Source organism: Oryzias latipes, chromosome 13, assembly GCF_053564925.1.
Source record: "Oryzias latipes strain Hd-rR chromosome 13, Olatipes_Hd-rR_3.1".
NCBI lineage: Eukaryota > Metazoa > Chordata > Actinopteri > Beloniformes > Adrianichthyidae > Oryzias > Oryzias latipes.
Window position 1 is genome coordinate 8,183,342 of NC_136249.1, and position 18,086 is coordinate 8,201,427.

The window sequence follows — 18,086 nt, forward strand, 5'->3', positions numbered from 1 at the left end:
AGAGCTGACAATTACTCCCATCTTTCATTCAATCAAAGTCTGGATCTCCTATCCAGGCTGCCTTACACCTCATGTGCCAACTTGCCACTTACTCTATATGTTCCTCTGTACTTTGTTCTATTTACAATCAAATCCAAATCTTCTACCAGAGTCTTAAAAATGTAAGAATGGACACAAAGAAGGAGATACGTGCTTTGAAATTGCAAAGCAAACAAAGAAGCAGCACTTAATGTGGAGCTGAAACACAGTGGCTATTCATTTCTATCAACATTCAAGGTTTCCTCAATACCGTAGACTGCGGAACATCCTGGTGCTACCACCAGACAAGAGTTCCACGACATTGTAACTGTTGAGTATCATGGGTCCTTACCAAGAAAAACTTCTCAGTAGTGTAAATTCAGTTAAAAAAGGCTTTGGCCGTTTTCACCAATCATTCTTTGCCTTCTGAGCAGACAAGCAGTTGTTAAGCACATAGGTCTTCTTTGTATTGCACTCGGCATTGGATTTTGTAGAGGATGTCAGGATGGCCGAGCGGTCCAAGGCGCTGTGTTCAGGTCGCAGTCTCGTAAGAGGCGTGGGTTCAAATCCCACTTCTGACATTCAGCCAACAGTCTGGCTACTTCTATACTGGCTATTGGTGTCTTCATCAATGGAACTCTGCTCTGCATTTATTCTCTATTAACAACAACTAATAGCTTGCTTCATTTTAACTTATTCAGACAAAACTTACTTTATTTGCTCTCAACATTGTTGTCACACATGCTACAAATTAACCAAAGGCAAATCAATATGTTATCAATCTATTCATTAAAAACTCCTCCTGATATTTTGTCTGTTTTTTTTCCATAAGCATTTATGGAAGTTGTTTTCAACAAATCTGGTATTCATAAAGTCATTGTTGATTATTGCAAATATGGCTGACATATTTGTGATTACAACACTGAGCGAATGACTGTTTCACTTAGTCATTAGGAGTTGAAACTGGTTGCCAGAGGTGACAATTACTCCCATCTTTCATTCAATCAAAGTCTGGATCTCCTATCCAGGCTGCCTTACACCTCATGTGCCAACTTGCCACTTACTCTATATGTTCCTCTGTACTTTGTTCTATTTACAATCAAATCCAAATCTTCTACCAGAGTCATAAAAATGTAAGAATGGACACAAAGAAGGAGATACGTGCTTTGAAATTGCAAAGCAAACAAAGAAGCAGCAGTTAATGTGGAGCTGAAACACAGTGGCTATTCATTTCTATCAACATTCAAGGTTTCCTCAATACCGTAGACTGCGGAACATCCTGGTGCTACCACCAGACAAGAGTTCCACGACATTGTAACTGTTGAGTATCATGGGTCCTTACCAAGAAAAAACTTCTCAGTAGTGTAAATTCAGTTAAAAAAGGGTTTGGCCGTTTTCACCAATCATTCTTTGCCTTCTGAGCAGACAAGCAGTTGTTAAGCACATAGGTCTTCTTTGTATTGCACTCGGCATTGGTTTTTGTAGAGGATGTCAGGATGGCCGAGCGGTCCAAGGCGCTGCGTTCAGGTCGCAGTCTCGTAAGAGGCGTGGGTTCAAATCCCACTTCTGACATTCAGCCAACAGTCAGGCTACTTCTATACTGGCTCTTGGTGTCCTCATCAATGGAACTCTGCTCTGCATTTATTCTCTATTAACATCAACTAATAGCTTGCTTCATTTTAACTTATTCAGACAAAACTTACTTTATTTGCTCTCAACATTGTTGTCACACATGCTACAAATTAATCAAAGGCAAATCAATATGCTATCAATCTATTCATTAAAAACTCCTCCTGATATTTTGTCTGTTTTTTTCCATAAGCATTGATGGAAGTTGTTTTCAACAAATCTGGTAATCATAAAGTCATTGTTGATTATTGCAAATATGGCTGACATATTTGTGATTACAACACTGAGTGAAGGCTACAAGTTCTTGACTGTTTCACTTAGTCATTAGGAGTTGAAACTGGTTACCAGAGGTGACAATTACTCCCATCCTTCATTCAATCAAAGTCTGGATCTCCTATCCAGGCTGCCTTACACCTCATGTGCCAACTTGCCACTTACTCTATATGTTCCTCTGTACTTTGTTCTATTTACAATCAAATCCAAATCTTCTACCAGAGTCATAAAAATGTAAGAATGGACACAAAGCAGGAGATACGTGCTTTGAAATTGCAAAGCAAACAAAGAAGCAACATTTAATGTGGAGCTGAAACACAGTGGCTATTCATTTCTATCAACATTCAAGGTTTCCTCAATACCGTAGACTGCGGAACATCCTGGTGCTACCACCAGACAAGAGTTCCACGACATTGTAACTGTTGAGTATCATGGGTCCTTACCAACACAAACATCTCAGTAGTGTAAATTCAGTTAAAAAAGGAAAGGCCGTTTTCACCAATCATTCTTTGCCTTCTGAACAGACAAGCAGTTGTTAAGCACATAGGTCTTCTTTGTATTGCACTCGGCATTGGTTTTTGTAGAGGATGTCAGGATGGCCGAGCGGTCCAAGGCGCTGCGTTCAGGTCGCAGCCTCGTAAGAGGCGTGGGTTCAATTCCCACTTTTGACAGTCAGGCTACTTCTACACTGGCTATTGGTGTCCTCATCAATGGAACTCTGCTCTGCATTTGTTCTCTATTAACATCACCTAATAGCTTGCTTGATTTGAACTTATTCAGACAAAACTTACTTTATTTGCTCCCAACATTGTTGTCACACATGCTACATATTAACCAAAGGCAAATCAATATGTTATCAATCTATTCATTAAAAACTCCTCCTGATATTTTGTCTGTTTTTTTCCATAAGCATTTATGGAAGTTGTTTTCAACAAATCTGGTATCATAAAGTCATTGTTGTCTATTGCAGATATGGCTGACATATTTGTGATTACAACACTGAGCGAAGGCTACGAGTTCTTGACTGTTTCACTAAGTCATCAAGAGTTGAAACTGGTTGCCAGAGGTGACAATTACTCCCATCTTTCATTCAATCAAAGTCTGGATCTCCTATCCAGGCTGCCTTACACCTCATGTGCCAACTTGCCACTTACTCTATATGTTCCTCTGTACTTTGTTCTATTTACAATCAAATCCAAATCTTCTACCAGAGTCTTAAAAATGTAAGAATGGACACAAAGAAGAGAGAAGCGTGCTTTGAAATTGCAAAGCAAACAAAGAAGCAGCAGTTAATGTGGAGCTGAAACACAGTGGCTATTCATTTCTATCAACATTCAAGGTTTCCTCAATACCGTAGACTGCGGAACATCCTGGTGCTACCACCAGACAAGAGTTCCACGACATTGTAACTCTTGAGTATCATGGGTCCTTACCAAGAAAAAACTTCTCAGTAGTGTAAATTCAGTTAAAAAAGGGTTTGGCCGTTTTCACCAATCATTCTTTGCCTTCTGAGCAGACAAGCAGTTGTTAAGCACATAGGTCTTCTTTGTATTGCACTCGGCATTGGTTTTTGTAGAGGATGTCAGGATGGCCGAGCGGTCCAAGGCGCTGCGTTCAGGTCGCAGTCTCGTAAGAGGCATGGGTTCAAATCCCACTTCTGACATTCAGCCAACAGTCAGGCTACTTCTATACCGGCTATTGGTGTCCTCATCAATGGAACTCTGCTCTGCATTTATTCTCTATTAACATCAACTAATAGCTTGCTTCATTTTAACTTATTCAGACAAAACTTACTTTATTTGCTCTCAACATTGTTGTCACACATGCTACAAATTAACCAAAGGCAAATCAATATGTTATCAATCTATTCATTAAAAACTCCTCCTGATATTTTGTCTGTTTTTTTCCATAAGCATTGATGGAAGTTGTTTTCAACAAATCTGGTATTCATAAAGTCATTGTTGATCATTGCAAATATGGCTGACATATTTGTGATTACAACACTGAGCGAAGGCTACAAGTTCTTGACTGTTTCACTTAGTCATTAGGAGTTGAAACTGGTTACCAGAGGTGACAATTACTCCCATCCTTCATTCAATCAAAGTCTGGATCTCCTATCCAGGCTGCCTTACACCTCATGTGCCAACTTGCCACTTACTCTATATGTTCCTCTGTACTTTGTTCTATTTACAATCAAATCCAAATCTTCTACCAGAGTCATAAAAATGTAAGAATGGACACAAAGAAGAGAGAAAGGTGCTTTGAAATTGCAAAGCAAACAAAGAAGCAGCATTTAATGTGGAGCTGAAACACAGTGGCTATTCATTTCTATCAACATTCAAGGTTTCCTCAATACCGTAGACTGCGGAAAATCCTGGTGCTACCACCAGACAAGAGTTCCACGACATTGTAACTGTTGAGTATCATGGGTCCTTACCAACACAAACATCTCAGTAGTGTAAATTCAGTTAAAAAAGGAAAGGCCGTTTTCACCAATCATTCTTTGCCTTCTGAACAGACAAGCAGTTGTTAAGCACATAGGTCTTCTTTGTATTGCACTTGCCATTGGCTTTTGTAGAGGATGTCAGGATGGCCGAGCGGTCCAAGGCGCTGCGTTCAGGTCGCAGTCTCGTAAGAGGCGTGGGTTCAAATCCCACTTTTGACAGTCAGGCTACTTCTGCACTGGCTATTGGTGTCCTCATCAATGGAACTCTGCTCTGCATTTGTTCTCTATTAACATCACCTAATAGCTTGCTTGATTTGAACTTATTCAGACAAAACTTACTTTATTTGCTCCCAACATTGTTGTCACACATGCTACATATTAACCAAAGGCAAATCAATATGTTATCAATCTATTCATTAAAAACTCCTCCTGATATTTTGTCTGTTTTTTTCCATAAGCATTTATGGAAGTTGTTTTCAACAAATCTGGTATCATAAAGTCATTGTTGTCTATTGCAGATATGGCTGACATATTTGTGATTACAACACTGAGCGAAGGCTACGAGTTCTTGACTGTTTCACTAAGTCATCAAGAGTTGAAACTGGTTGCCAGAGGTGACAATTACTCCCATCTTTCATTCAATCAAAGTCTGGATCTCCTATCCAGGCTGCCTTACACCTCATGTGCCAACTTGCCACTTACTCTATATGTTCCTCTGTACTTTGTTCTATTTACAATCAAATCCAAATCTTCTACCAGAGTCATAAAAATGTAAGAATGGACACAAAGAAGGAGATACGTGCTTTGAAATTGCAAAGCAAACAAAGAAGCAGCAGTTAATGTGGAGCTGAAACACAGTGGCTATTCATTTCTATCAACATTCAAGGTTTCCTCAATACCGTAGACTGCGGAACATCCTGGTGCTACCACCAGACAAGAGTTCCACGACATTGTAACTGTTGAGTATCATGGGTCCTTACCAACACAAACATCTCAGTAGTGTAAATTCAGTTAAAAAAGGAAAGGCCGTTTTCACCAATCATTCTTTGCCTTCTGAACAGACAAGCAGTTGTTAAGCACATAGGTCTTCTTTGTATTGCACTCGGCATTGGTTTTTGTAGAGGATGTCAGGATGGCCGAGCGGTCCAAGGCGCTGCGTTCAGGTCGCAGCCTCGTAAGAGACGTGGGTTCAATTCCCACTTCTAACATTCAGCCAACAGTCAGGCTACTTCTATACTGGCTCTTGGTGTCCTCATCAATGGAACTCTGCTCTGCATTTATTCTCTATTAACATCAACTAATAGCTTGCTTCATTTTAACTTATTCAGACAAAACTTACTTTATTTGCTCTCAACATTGTTGTCACACATGCTACAAATTAACCAAAGGCAAATCAATATGTTATCAATCTATTCATTAAAAACTCCTCCTGATATTTTGTCTGTTTTTTTCCATAAGCATTGATGGAAGTTGTTTTCAACAAATCTGGTATTCATAAAGTCATTGTTGATTATTGCAAATATGGCTGACAAATTTGTGATTACAACACTGAGCGAAGGCTACGAGTTCTTGACTGTTTCACTTAGTCATTAGGAGTTGAAACTGGTTACCAGAGGTGAAAATTACTCCCATCTTTCATTCAATCAAAGTCTGGATCTCCTATCCAGGCTGCCTTACACCTCATGTGCCAACTTGCCACTTACTCTATATGTTCCTCTGTACTTTGTTCTATTTACAATCAAATCCAAATCTTCTACCAGAGTCATAAAAATGTAAGAATGGACACAAAGAAGAGAGAAACGTGCTTTGAAATTGCAAAGCAAACAAAGAAGCAGCAGTTAATGTGGAGCTGAAACACAGTGGCTATTCATTTCTATCAACATTCATGGTTTCCTCAATACCGTAGACTGCGGAACATCCTGGTGCTACCACCAGACAAGAGTTCCACGACATTGTAACTGTTGAGTATCATGGGTCCTTACCAAGAAAAAACTTCTCAGTAGTGTAAATTCAGTTAAAAAAGGAAAGGCCGTTTTCACCAATCAATCTTTGCCTTCTGAACAGACAAGCAGTTGGTAAGCACATAGGTCTTCTTTGTATTGCACTCGCCATTGGCGTTTGTAGAGCATGTCAGCATGGCCGAGCGGTCCAAGGCGCTGCGTTCAGGTCGCAGTCTTGTAAGAGGCGTGAGTTCAATTCCCACTTCTAACATTCAGCCAAGAGTCAGGCTACTTCTATACTGGCTCTTGGTGTCCTCATCAATGGAACTCTGCTCTGCATTTATTCTCTATTAACATCAACTAATAGCTTGCTTGATTTGAACTTATTCAGACAAAACCTACTTTATTTGCTCTCAACATTGTTGTCACACATGCTACAAATTAACCAAAGGCAAATCAATATGTTATCAATCTTTTCATTAAAAACTCCTCCTGATATTTTGTCTGTTTTTTTTCCATAAGCATTGATGGAAGTTGTTTTCAACAAATCTGGTATTCATAAAGTCATTGTTGATTATTGCAAATATGGCTGACATATTTGTGATTACAACACTGAGCGAAGGCTACAAGTTCTTGACTGTTTCACTTAGTCATTAGGAGTTGAAACTGGTTGCCAGAGGTGAAAATTACTCCCATCTTTCATTCAATCAAAGTCTGGATCTCCTATCCAGGCTGCCTTACACCTCATGTGCCAACTTGCCACTTACTCTATATGTTCCTCTGTACTTTGTTCTATTTACAATCAAATCCAAATCTTCTACCAGAGTCATAAAAATGTAAGAATGGACACAAAGAAGGAGATACGTGCTTTGAAATTGCAAAGCAAACAAAGAAGCAGCATTTAATGTGGAGCTGAAACACAGTGGCTATTCATTTCTATCAACATTCAAGGTTTCTTCAATACCGTAGACTGCGGAACATCCTGGTGCTACCACCAGACAAGAGTTCCACGACATTGTAACTGTTGAGTATCATGGGTCCTTACCAAGAAAAAACTTCTCAGTAGTGTAAATTCAGTTTAAAAAGGAAAGGCCGTTTTCACCAATCATTCTTTGCCTTCTGAGCAGACAAGCAGTTAAGCACATAGGTCTTCTTTGTATTGCACTCGGCATTGGTTTTTGTAGAGGATGTCAGGATGGCCGAGCGGTCCAAGGCGCTGCGTTTAGGTCGCAGTCTCGTAAGAGGCGTGGGTTCAAATCCCACTTCTGACATTCAGCCAACAGTCAGGCTACTTCTATACTGGCTATTGGTGTCCTCATCAATGGAACTCTGCTCTGCATTTGTTCTCTATTAACATCACCTAAAAGCTTGCTTCCTTTTAACTTATTCAGACAAAACTTACTTTATTTGCTCTCAACGTTGTTGTCACACATGCTACATATTAACCAAAGGCAAATCAATATGTTATCAATCTATTCATTAAAAACTCCTCCTGATATTTTGTCTGTTTTTTTCCATAAGCATTTATGGAAGTTGTTTTCAACAAATCTGGTATTCATAAAGTCATTGTTGATTATTGCAAATATGGCTGACATATTTGTGATTACAACACTGAGCGAATGTCTGTTTCACTTAGTCATTAGGAGTTGAAACTGGTTGCCAGAGGTGACAATTACTCCCATCTTTCATTCAATCAAAGTCTGGATCTCCTATCCAGGCTGCCTTACACCTCATGTGCCAACTTGCCACTTACTCTATATGTTCCTCTGTACTTTGTTCTATTTACAATCAAATCCAAATCTTCTACCAGAGTCATAAAAATGTAAGAATGGACACAAAGAAGGAGATACGTGCTTTGAAATTGCAAAGCAAACAAAGAAGCAACATTTAATGTGGAGCTGAAACACAATGGCTATTCATTTCTATCAACATTCAAGGTTTCCTCAATACCGTAGACTGCGGAACATCCTGGTGCTACCACCAGACAAGAGTTCCACGACATTGTAACTGTTGAGTATCATGGGTCCTTACCAACACAAACATCTCAGTAGTGTAAATTCAGTTAAAAAAGGAAAGGCCGTTTTCACCAATCATTCTTTGCCTTCTGAGCAGACAAGCAGTTGTTAAGCACATAGGTCTTCTTTGTATTGCACTCGGCATTGGTTTTTGTAGAGGATGTCAGGATGGCCGAGCGGTCCAAGGCGCTGCGTTCAGGTCGCAGCCTCGTAAGAGACGTGGGTTCAATTCCCACTTTTGACAGTCAGGCTACTTCTACACTGGCTATTGGTGTCCTCATCAATGGAACTCTGCTCTGCATTTATTCTCTATTAACATCAACTAATAGCTTGCTTCATTTTAACTTATTCAGACAAAACTTACTTTATTTGCTCTCAACATTGTTGTCACACATGCTACAAATTAACCAAAGGCAAATCAATATGTTATCAATCTATTCATTAAAAACTCCTCCTGATATTTTGTCTGTTTTTTTCCATAAGCATTGATGGAAGTTGTTTTCAACAAATCTGGTATTCATAAAGTCATTGTTGATTATTGCAAATATGGCTGACATATTTGTGATTACAACACTGAGCGAAGGCTACAAGTTCTTGACTGTTTCACTTAGTCATTAGGAGTTGAAACTGGTTACCAGAGGTGACAATTACTCCCATCCTTCATTCAATCAAAGTCTGGATCTCCTATCCAGGCTGCCTTACACCTCATGTGCCAACTTGCCACTTACTCTATATGTTCCTCTGTACTTTGTTCTATTTACAATCAAATCCAAATCTTCTACCAGAGTCTTAAAAATGTAAGAATGGACACAAAGAAGGAGATACGTGCTTTGAAATTGCAAAGCAAACAAAGAAGCAGCATTTAATGTGGAGCTGAAACACAGTGGCTATTCATTTCTATCAACATTCAAGGTTTCCTCAATACCGTAGACTGCGGAACATCCTGGTGCTACCACCAGACAAGAGTTCCACGACATTGTAACTGTTGAGTATCATGGGTCCTTACCAAGAAAAACTTCTCAGTAGTGTAAATTCAGTTAAAAAAGGCTTTGGCCGTTTTCACCAATCATTTTTTGCCTTCTGAGCAGACAAGCAGTTGTTAAGCACATAGGTCTTCTTTGTATTGCACTCGGCATTGGATTTTGTAGAGGATGTCAGGATGGCCGAGCGGTCCAAGGCGCTGTGTTCAGGTCGCAGTCTCGTAAGAGGCGTGGGTTCAAATCCCACTTCTGACATTCAGCCAACAGTCTGGCTACTTCTATACTGGCTATTGGTGTCTTCATCAATGGAACTCTGCTCTGCATTTATTCTCTATTAACATCACCTAATAGCTTGCTTCATTTTAACTTATTCAGACAAAACTTACTTTATTTGCTCTCAACATTGTTGTCACACATGCTACAAATTAACCAAAGGCAAATCAATATGTTATCAATCTATTCATTAAAAACTCCTCCTGATATTTTGTCTGTTTTTTTTCCATAAGCATTTATGGAAGTTGTTTTCAACAAATCTGGTATTCATAAAGTCATTGTTGATTATTGCAAATATGGCTGACATATTTGTGATTACAACACTGAGCGAATGACTGTTTCACTTAGTCATTAGGAGTTGAAACTGGTTGCCAGAGGTGACAATTACTCCCATCTTTCATTCAATCAAAGTCTGGATCTCCTATCCAGGCTGCCTTACACCTCATGTGCCAACTTGCCACTTACTCTATATGTTCCTCTGTACTTTGTTCTATTTACAATCAAATCCAAATCTTCTACCAGAGTCATAAAAATGTAAGAATGGACACAAAGAAGAGAGAAACGTGCTTTGAAATTGCAAAGCAAACAAAGAAGCAGCAGTTAATGTGGAGCTGAAACACAGTGGCTATTCATTTCTATCAACATTCAAGGTTTCCTCAATACCGTAGACTGCGGAACATCCTGGTGCTACCACCAGACAAGAGTTCCACGACATTGTAACTCTTGAGTATCATGGGTCCTTACCAAGAAAAAACTTCTCAGTAGTGTAAATTCAGTTAAAAAAGGGTTTGGCCGTTTTCACCAATCATTCTTTGCCTTCTGAGCAGACAAGCAGTTGTTAAGCACATAGGTCTTCTTTGTATTGCACTCGGCATTGGTTTTTGTAGAGGATGTCAGGATGGCCGAGCGGTCCAAGGCGCTGCGTTCAGGTCGCAGTCTCGTAAGAGGCGTGGGTTCAAATCCCACTTCTGACATTCAGCCAACAGTCAGGCTACTTCTATACCGGCTATTGGTGTCCTCATCAATGGAACTCTGCTCTGCATTTATTCTCTATTAACATCAACTAATAGCTTGCTTCATTTTAACTTATTCAGACAAAACTTACTTTATTTGCTCTCAACATTGTTGTCACACATGCTACAAATTAACCAAAGGCAAATCAATATGTTATCAATCTATTCATTAAAAACTCCTCCTGATATTTTGTCTGTTTTTTTCCATAAGCATTGATGGAAGTTGTTTTCAACAAATCTGGTATTCATAAAGTCATTGTTGATCATTGCAAATATGGCTGACATATTTGTGATTACAACACTGAGCGAAGGCTACAAGTTCTTGACTGTTTCACTTAGTCATTAGGAGTTGAAACTGGTTACCAGAGGTGACAATTACTCCCATCCTTCATTCAATCAAAGTCTGGATCTCCTATCCAGGCTGCCTTACACCTCATGTGCCAACTTGCCACTTACTCTATATGTTCCTCTGTACTTTGTTCTATTTACAATCAAATCCAAATCTTCTACCAGAGTCATAAAAATGTAAGAATGGACACAAAGAAGAGAGAAAGGTGCTTTGAAATTGCAAAGCAAACAAAGAAGCAGCATTTAATGTGGAGCTGAAACACAGTGGCTATTCATTTCTATCAACATTCAAGGTTTCCTCAATACCGTAGACTGCGGAAAATCCTGGTGCTACCACCAGACAAGAGTTCCACGACATTGTAACTGTTGAGTATCATGGGTCCTTACCAACACAAACATCTCAGTAGTGTAAATTCAGTTAAAAAAGGAAAGGCCGTTTTCACCAATCATTCTTTGCCTTCTGAGCAGACAAGCAGTTGTTAAGCACATAGGTCTTCTTTGTATTGCACTCGGCATTGGTTTTTGTAGAGGATGTCAGGATGGCCGAGCGGTCCAAGGCGCTGCGTTCAGGTCGCAGCCTCGTAAGAGACGTGGGTTCAATTCCCACTTTTGACAGTCAGGCTACTTCTACACTGGCTATTGGTGTCCTCATCAATGGAACTCTGCTCTGCATTTATTCTCTATTAACATCAACTAATAGCTTGCTTCATTTTAACTTATTCAGACAAAACTTACTTTATTTGCTCTCAACATTGTTGTCACACATGCTACAAATTAACCAAAGGCAAATCAATATGTTATCAATCTATTCATTAAAAACTCCTCCTGATATTTTGTCTGTTTTTTTCCATAAGCATTGATGGAAGTTGTTTTCAACAAATCTGGTATTCATAAAGTCATTGTTGATTATTGCAAATATGGCTGACATATTTGTGATTACAACACTGAGCGAAGGCTACAAGTTCTTGACTGTTTCACTTAGTCATTAGGAGTTGAAACTGGTTGCCAGAGGTGAAAATTACTCCCATCTTTCATTCAATCAAAGTCTGGATCTCCTATCCAGGCTGCCTTACACCTCATGTGCCAACTTGCCACTTACTCTATATGTTCCTCTGTACTTTGTTCTATTTACAATCAAATCCAAATCTTCTACCAGAGTCATAAAAATGTAAGAATGGACACAAAGAAGGAGATACGTGCTTTGAAATTGCAAAGCAAACAAAGAAGCAGCATTTAATGTGGAGCTGAAACACAGTGGCTATTCATTTCTATCAACATTCAAGGTTTCTTCAATACCGTAGACTGCGGAACATCCTGGTGCTACCACCAGACAAGAGTTCCACGACATTGTAACTGTTGAGTATCATGGGTCCTTACCAAGAAAAAACTTCTCAGTAGTGTAAATTCAGTTTAAAAAGGAAAGGCCGTTTTCACCAATCATTCTTTGCCTTCTGAGCAGACAAGCAGTTAAGCACATAGGTCTTCTTTGTATTGCACTCGGCATTGGTTTTTGTAGAGGATGTCAGGATGGCCGAGCGGTCCAAGGCGCTGCGTTTAGGTCGCAGTCTCGTAAGAGGCGTGGGTTCAAATCCCACTTCTGACATTCAGCCAACAGTCAGGCTACTTCTATACTGGCTATTGGTGTCCTCATCAATGGAACTCTGCTCTGCATTTGTTCTCTATTAACATCACCTAAAAGCTTGCTTCCTTTTAACTTATTCAGACAAAACTTACTTTATTTGCTCTCAACGTTGTTGTCACACATGCTACATATTAACCAAAGGCAAATCAATATGTTATCAATCTATTCATTAAAAACTCCTCCTGATATTTTGTCTGTTTTTTTCCATAAGCATTTATGGAAGTTGTTTTCAACAAATCTGGTATTCATAAAGTCATTGTTGATTATTGCAAATATGGCTGACATATTTGTGATTACAACACTGAGCGAATGTCTGTTTCACTTAGTCATTAGGAGTTGAAACTGGTTGCCAGAGGTGACAATTACTCCCATCTTTCATTCAATCAAAGTCTGGATCTCCTATCCAGGCTGCCTTACACCTCATGTGCCAACTTGCCACTTACTCTATATGTTCCTCTGTACTTTGTTCTATTTACAATCAAATCCAAATCTTCTACCAGAGTCATAAAAATGTAAGAATGGACACAAAGAAGGAGATACGTGCTTTGAAATTGCAAAGCAAACAAAGAAGCAACATTTAATGTGGAGCTGAAACACAATGGCTATTCATTTCTATCAACATTCAAGGTTTCCTCAATACCGTAGACTGCGGAACATCCTGGTGCTACCACCAGACAAGAGTTCCACGACATTGTAACTCTTGAGTATCATGGGTCCTTACCAAGAAAAAACTTCTCAGTAGTGTAAATTCAGTTAAAAAAGGGTTTGGCCGTTTTCACCAATCATTCTTTGCCTTCTGAGCAGACAAGCAGTTGTTAAGCACATAGGTCTTCTTTGTATTGCACTCGGCATTGGTTTTTGTAGAGGATGTCAGGATGGCCGAGCGGTCCAAGGCGCTGCGTTCAGGTCGCAGTCTCGTAAGAGGCGTGGGTTCAAATCCCACTTCTGACAGTCAGGCTACTTCTACACTGGCTATTGGTGTCCTCATCAATGGAACTCTGCTCTGCATTTGTTCTCTATTAACATCACCTAATAGCTTGCTTGATTTGAACTTATTCAGACAAAACTTACTTTATTTGCTCTCAACATTGTTGTCACACATGCTACAAATTAACCAAAGGCAAATCAATATGTTATCAATCTATTCATTAAAAACTCCTCCTGATAATTTGTCTGTTTTTTTCCATAAGCATTTATGGAAGTTGTTTTCAACAAATCTGGTATTCATAAAGTCATTTTTGTCTATTGCAGATATGGCTGACATATTTGTGATTACAACACTGAGCGAAGGCTACGAGTTCTTGACTGTTTCACTAAGTCATCAAGAGTTGAAACTGGTTGCCAGAGCTGACAATTACTCCCATCTTTCATTCAATCAAAGTCTGGATCTCCTATCCAGGCTGCCTTACACCTCATGTGCCAACTTGCCACTTACTCTATATGTTCCTCTGTACTTTGTTCTATTTACAATCAAATCCAAATCTTCTACCAGAGTCTTAAAAATGTAAGAATGGACACAAAGAAGGAGATACGTGCTTTGAAATTGCAAAGCAAACAAAGAAGCAGCACTTAATGTGGAGCTGAAACACAGTGGCTATTCATTTCTATCAACATTCAAGGTTTCCTCAATACCGTAGACTGCGGAACATCCTGGTGCTACCACCAGACAAGAGTTCCACGACATTGTAACTGTTGAGTATCATGGGTCCTTACCAAGAAAAACTTCTCAGTAGTGTAAATTCAGTTAAAAAAGGCTTTGGCCGTTTTCACCAATCATTCTTTGCCTTCTGAGCAGACAAGCAGTTGTTAAGCACATAGGTCTTCTTTGTATTGCACTCGGCATTGGATTTTGTAGAGGATGTCAGGATGGCCGAGCGGTCCAAGGCGCTGTGTTCAGGTCGCAGTCTCGTAAGAGGCGTGGGTTCAAATCCCACTTCTGACATTCAGCCAACAGTCTGGCTACTTCTATACTGGCTATTGGTGTCTTCATCAATGGAACTCTGCTCTGCATTTATTCTCTATTAACATCACCTAATAGCTTGCTTCATTTTAACTTATTCAGACAAAACTTACTTTATTTGCTCTCAACATTGTTGTCACACATGCTACAAATTAACCAAAGGCAAATCAATATGTTATCAATCTATTCATTAAAAACTCCTCCTGATATTTTGTCTGTTTTTTTTCCATAAGCATTTATGGAAGTTGTTTTCAACAAATCTGGTATTCATAAAGTCATTGTTGATTATTGCAAATATGGCTGACATATTTGTGATTACAACACTGAGCGAATGACTGTTTCACTTAGTCATTAGGAGTTGAAACTGGTTGCCAGAGGTGACAATTACTCCCATCTTTCATTCAATCAAAGTCTGGATCTCCTATCCAGGCTGCCTTACACCTCATGTGCCAACTTGCCACTTACTCTATATGTTCCTCTGTACTTTGTTCTATTTACAATCAAATCCAAATCTTCTACCAGAGTCATAAAAATGTAAGAATGGACACAAAGAAGAGAGAAACGTGCTTTGAAATTGCAAAGCAAACAAAGAAGCAGCAGTTAATGTGGAGCTGAAACACAGTGGCTATTCATTTCTATCAACATTCAAGGTTTCCTCAATACCGTAGACTGCGGAACATCCTGGTGCTACCACCAGACAAGAGTTCCACGACATTGTAACTCTTGAGTATCATGGGTCCTTACCAAGAAAAAACTTCTCAGTAGTGTAAATTCAGTTAAAAAAGGGTTTGGCCGTTTTCACCAATCATTCTTTGCCTTCTGAGCAGACAAGCAGTTGTTAAGCACATAGGTCTTCTTTGTATTGCACTCGGCATTGGTTTTTGTAGAGGATGTCAGGATGGCCGAGCGGTCCAAGGCGCTGCGTTCAGGTCGCAGTCTCGTAAGAGGCGTGGGTTCAAATCCCACTTCTGACATTCAGCCAACAGTCAGGCTATTTCTATACCGGCTATTGGTGTCCTCATCAATGGAACTCTGCTCTGCATTTATTCTCTATTAACATCAACTAATAGCTTGCTTCATTTTAACTTATTCAGACAAAACTTACTTTATTTGCTCTCAACATTGTTGTCACACATGCTACAAATTAACCAAAGGCAAATCAATATGTTATCAATCTATTCATTAAAAACTCCTCCTGATATTTTGTCTGTTTTTTTCCATAAGCATTGATGGAAGTTGTTTTCAACAAATCTGGTATTCATAAAGTCATTGTTGATCATTGCAAATATGGCTGACATATTTGTGATTACAACACTGAGCGAAGGCTACAAGTTCTTGACTGTTTCACTTAGTCATTAGGAGTTGAAACTGGTTACCAGAGGTGACAATTACTCCCATCCTTCATTCAATCAAAGTCTGGATCTCCTATCCAGGCTGCCTTACACCTCATGTGCCAACTTGCCACTTACTCTATATGTTCCTCTGTACTTTGTTCTATTTACAATCAAATCCAAATCTTCTACCAGAGTCATAAAAATGTAAGAATGGACACAAAGAAGAGAGAAAGGTGCTTTGAAATTGCAAAGCAAACAAAGAAGCAGCATTTAATGTGGAGCTGAAACACAGTGGCTATTCATTTCTATCAACATTCAAGGTTTCCTCAATACCGTAGACTGCGGAAAATCCTGGTGCTACCACCAGACAAGAGTTCCACGACATTGTAACTGTTGAGTATCATGGGTCCTTACCAACACAAACATCTCAGTAGTGTAAATTCAGTTAAAAAAGGAAAGGCCGTTTTCACCAATCATTCTTTGCCTTCTGAGCAGACAAGCAGTTGTTAAGCACATAGGTCTTCTTTGTATTGCACTCGGCATTGGTTTTTGTAGAGGATGTCAGGATGGCCGAGCGGTCCAAGGCGCTGCGTTCAGGTCGCAGCCTCGTAAGAGACGTGGGTTCAATTCCCACTTTTGACAGTCAGGCTACTTCTACACTGGCTATTGGTGTCCTCATCAATGGAACTCTGCTCTGCATTTATTCTCTATTAACATCAACTAATAGCTTGCTTCATTTTAACTTATTCAGACAAAACTTACTTTATTTGCTCTCAACATTGTTGTCACACATGCTACAAATTAACCAAAGGCAAATCAATATGTTATCAATCTATTCATTAAAAACTCCTCCTGATATTTTGTCTGTTTTTTTTCCATAAGCATTTATGGAAGTTGTTTTCAACAAATCTGGTATTCATAAAGTCATTGTTGATTATTGCAAATATGGCTGACATATTTGTGATTACAACACTGAGCGAATGACTGTTTCACTTAGTCATTAGGAGTTGAAACTGGTTGCCAGAGGTGACAATTACTCCCATCTTTCATTCAATCAAAGTCTGGATCTCCTATCCAGGCTGCCTTACACCTCATGTGCCAACTTGCCACTTACTCTATATGTTCCTCTGTACTTTGTTCTATTTACAATCAAATCCAAATCTTCTACCAGAGTCATAAAAATGTAAGAATGGACACAAAGAAGAGAGAAACGTGCTTTGAAATTGCAAAGCAAACAAAGAAGCAGCAGTTAATGTGGAGCTGAAACACAGTGGCTATTCATTTCTATCAACATTCAAGGTTTCCTCAATACCGTAGACTGCGGAACATCCTGGTGCTACCACCAGACAAGAGTTCCACGACATTGTAACTCTTGAGTATCATGGGTCCTTACCAAGAAAAAACTTCTCAGTAGTGTAAATTCAGTTAAAAAAGGGTTTGGCCGTTTTCACCAATCATTCTTTGCCTTCTGAGCAGACAAGCAGTTGTTAAGCACATAGGTCTTCTTTGTATTGCACTCGGCATTGGTTTTTGTAGAGGATGTCAGGATGGCCGAGCGGTCCAAGGCGCTGCGTTCAGGTCGCAGTCTCGTAAGAGGCGTGGGTTCAAATCCCACTTCTGACAGTCAGGCTACTTCTACACTGGCTATTGGTGTCCTCATCAATGGAACTCTGCTCTGCATTTGTTCTCTATTAACATCACCTAATAGCTTGCTTGATTTGAACTTATTCAGACAAAACTTACTTTATTTGCTCTCAACATTGTTGTCACACATGCTACAAATTAACCAAAGGCAAATCAATATGTTATCAATCTATTCATTAAAAACTCCTCCTGATAATTTGTCTGTTTTTTTCCATAAGCATTTATGGAAGTTGTTTTCAACAAATCTGGTATTCATAAAGTCATTTTTGTCTATTGCAGATATGGCTGACATATTTGTGATTACAACACTGAGCGAAGGCTACGAGTTCTTGACTGTTTCACTAAGTCATCAAGAGTTGAAACTGGTTGCCAGAGCTGACAATTACTCCCATCTTTCATTCAATCAAAGTCTGGATCTCCTATCCAGGCTGCCTTACACCTCATGTGCCAACTTGCCACTTACTCTATATGTTCCTCTGTACTTTGTTCTATTTACAATCAAATCCAAATCTTCTACCAGAGTCTTAAAAATGTAAGAATGGACACAAAGAAGGAGATACGTGCTTTGAAA

General features: G+C 39.3%; 17 non-coding genes across 17 annotated transcripts; all 17 read left to right on the top strand.

Moving 5' to 3' along the window:
* The first annotated feature begins 517 nt into the window (after positions 1-517).
* On the top strand, positions 518-599 carry trnal-cag (transfer RNA leucine (anticodon CAG)). The gene has a single exon. It is a non-coding gene; the product is annotated as a tRNA-Leu (tRNA).
* Positions 600-1,508: 909 nt separating this feature from the next.
* Positions 1,509-1,590, top strand: trnal-cag (transfer RNA leucine (anticodon CAG)). The gene has a single exon. It is a non-coding gene; the product is annotated as a tRNA-Leu (tRNA).
* A 919-nt stretch (positions 1,591-2,509) lies between these two features.
* Positions 2,510-2,591, top strand: trnal-cag (transfer RNA leucine (anticodon CAG)). The gene has a single exon. It is a non-coding gene; the product is annotated as a tRNA-Leu (tRNA).
* Positions 2,592-3,501: 910 nt separating this feature from the next.
* Positions 3,502-3,583, top strand: trnal-cag (transfer RNA leucine (anticodon CAG)). Its single transcript has one exon. It is a non-coding gene; the product is annotated as a tRNA-Leu (tRNA).
* A 920-nt stretch (positions 3,584-4,503) lies between these two features.
* Positions 4,504-4,585, top strand: trnal-cag (transfer RNA leucine (anticodon CAG)). The gene has a single exon. It is a non-coding gene; the product is annotated as a tRNA-Leu (tRNA).
* Positions 4,586-5,492: 907 nt separating this feature from the next.
* Positions 5,493-5,574, top strand: trnal-cag (transfer RNA leucine (anticodon CAG)). Its single transcript has one exon. It is a non-coding gene; the product is annotated as a tRNA-Leu (tRNA).
* A 1,921-nt stretch (positions 5,575-7,495) lies between these two features.
* trnal-uag (transfer RNA leucine (anticodon UAG)) lies at positions 7,496-7,577 on the top strand. The gene has a single exon. It is a non-coding gene; the product is annotated as a tRNA-Leu (tRNA).
* A 906-nt stretch (positions 7,578-8,483) lies between these two features.
* On the top strand, positions 8,484-8,565 carry trnal-cag (transfer RNA leucine (anticodon CAG)). The gene has a single exon. It is a non-coding gene; the product is annotated as a tRNA-Leu (tRNA).
* A 909-nt stretch (positions 8,566-9,474) lies between these two features.
* On the top strand, positions 9,475-9,556 carry trnal-cag (transfer RNA leucine (anticodon CAG)). Its single transcript has one exon. It is a non-coding gene; the product is annotated as a tRNA-Leu (tRNA).
* Positions 9,557-10,466: 910 nt separating this feature from the next.
* Positions 10,467-10,548, top strand: trnal-cag (transfer RNA leucine (anticodon CAG)). Its single transcript has one exon. It is a non-coding gene; the product is annotated as a tRNA-Leu (tRNA).
* A 920-nt stretch (positions 10,549-11,468) lies between these two features.
* On the top strand, positions 11,469-11,550 carry trnal-cag (transfer RNA leucine (anticodon CAG)). Its single transcript has one exon. It is a non-coding gene; the product is annotated as a tRNA-Leu (tRNA).
* A 906-nt stretch (positions 11,551-12,456) lies between these two features.
* Positions 12,457-12,538, top strand: trnal-uag (transfer RNA leucine (anticodon UAG)). Its single transcript has one exon. It is a non-coding gene; the product is annotated as a tRNA-Leu (tRNA).
* A 908-nt stretch (positions 12,539-13,446) lies between these two features.
* trnal-cag (transfer RNA leucine (anticodon CAG)) lies at positions 13,447-13,528 on the top strand. Its single transcript has one exon. It is a non-coding gene; the product is annotated as a tRNA-Leu (tRNA).
* Positions 13,529-14,437: 909 nt separating this feature from the next.
* trnal-cag (transfer RNA leucine (anticodon CAG)) lies at positions 14,438-14,519 on the top strand. The gene has a single exon. It is a non-coding gene; the product is annotated as a tRNA-Leu (tRNA).
* Positions 14,520-15,429: 910 nt separating this feature from the next.
* On the top strand, positions 15,430-15,511 carry trnal-cag (transfer RNA leucine (anticodon CAG)). Its single transcript has one exon. It is a non-coding gene; the product is annotated as a tRNA-Leu (tRNA).
* A 920-nt stretch (positions 15,512-16,431) lies between these two features.
* trnal-cag (transfer RNA leucine (anticodon CAG)) lies at positions 16,432-16,513 on the top strand. The gene has a single exon. It is a non-coding gene; the product is annotated as a tRNA-Leu (tRNA).
* An 899-nt stretch (positions 16,514-17,412) lies between these two features.
* Positions 17,413-17,494, top strand: trnal-cag (transfer RNA leucine (anticodon CAG)). Its single transcript has one exon. It is a non-coding gene; the product is annotated as a tRNA-Leu (tRNA).
* The last annotated feature ends 592 nt before the right edge of the window (positions 17,495-18,086 follow it).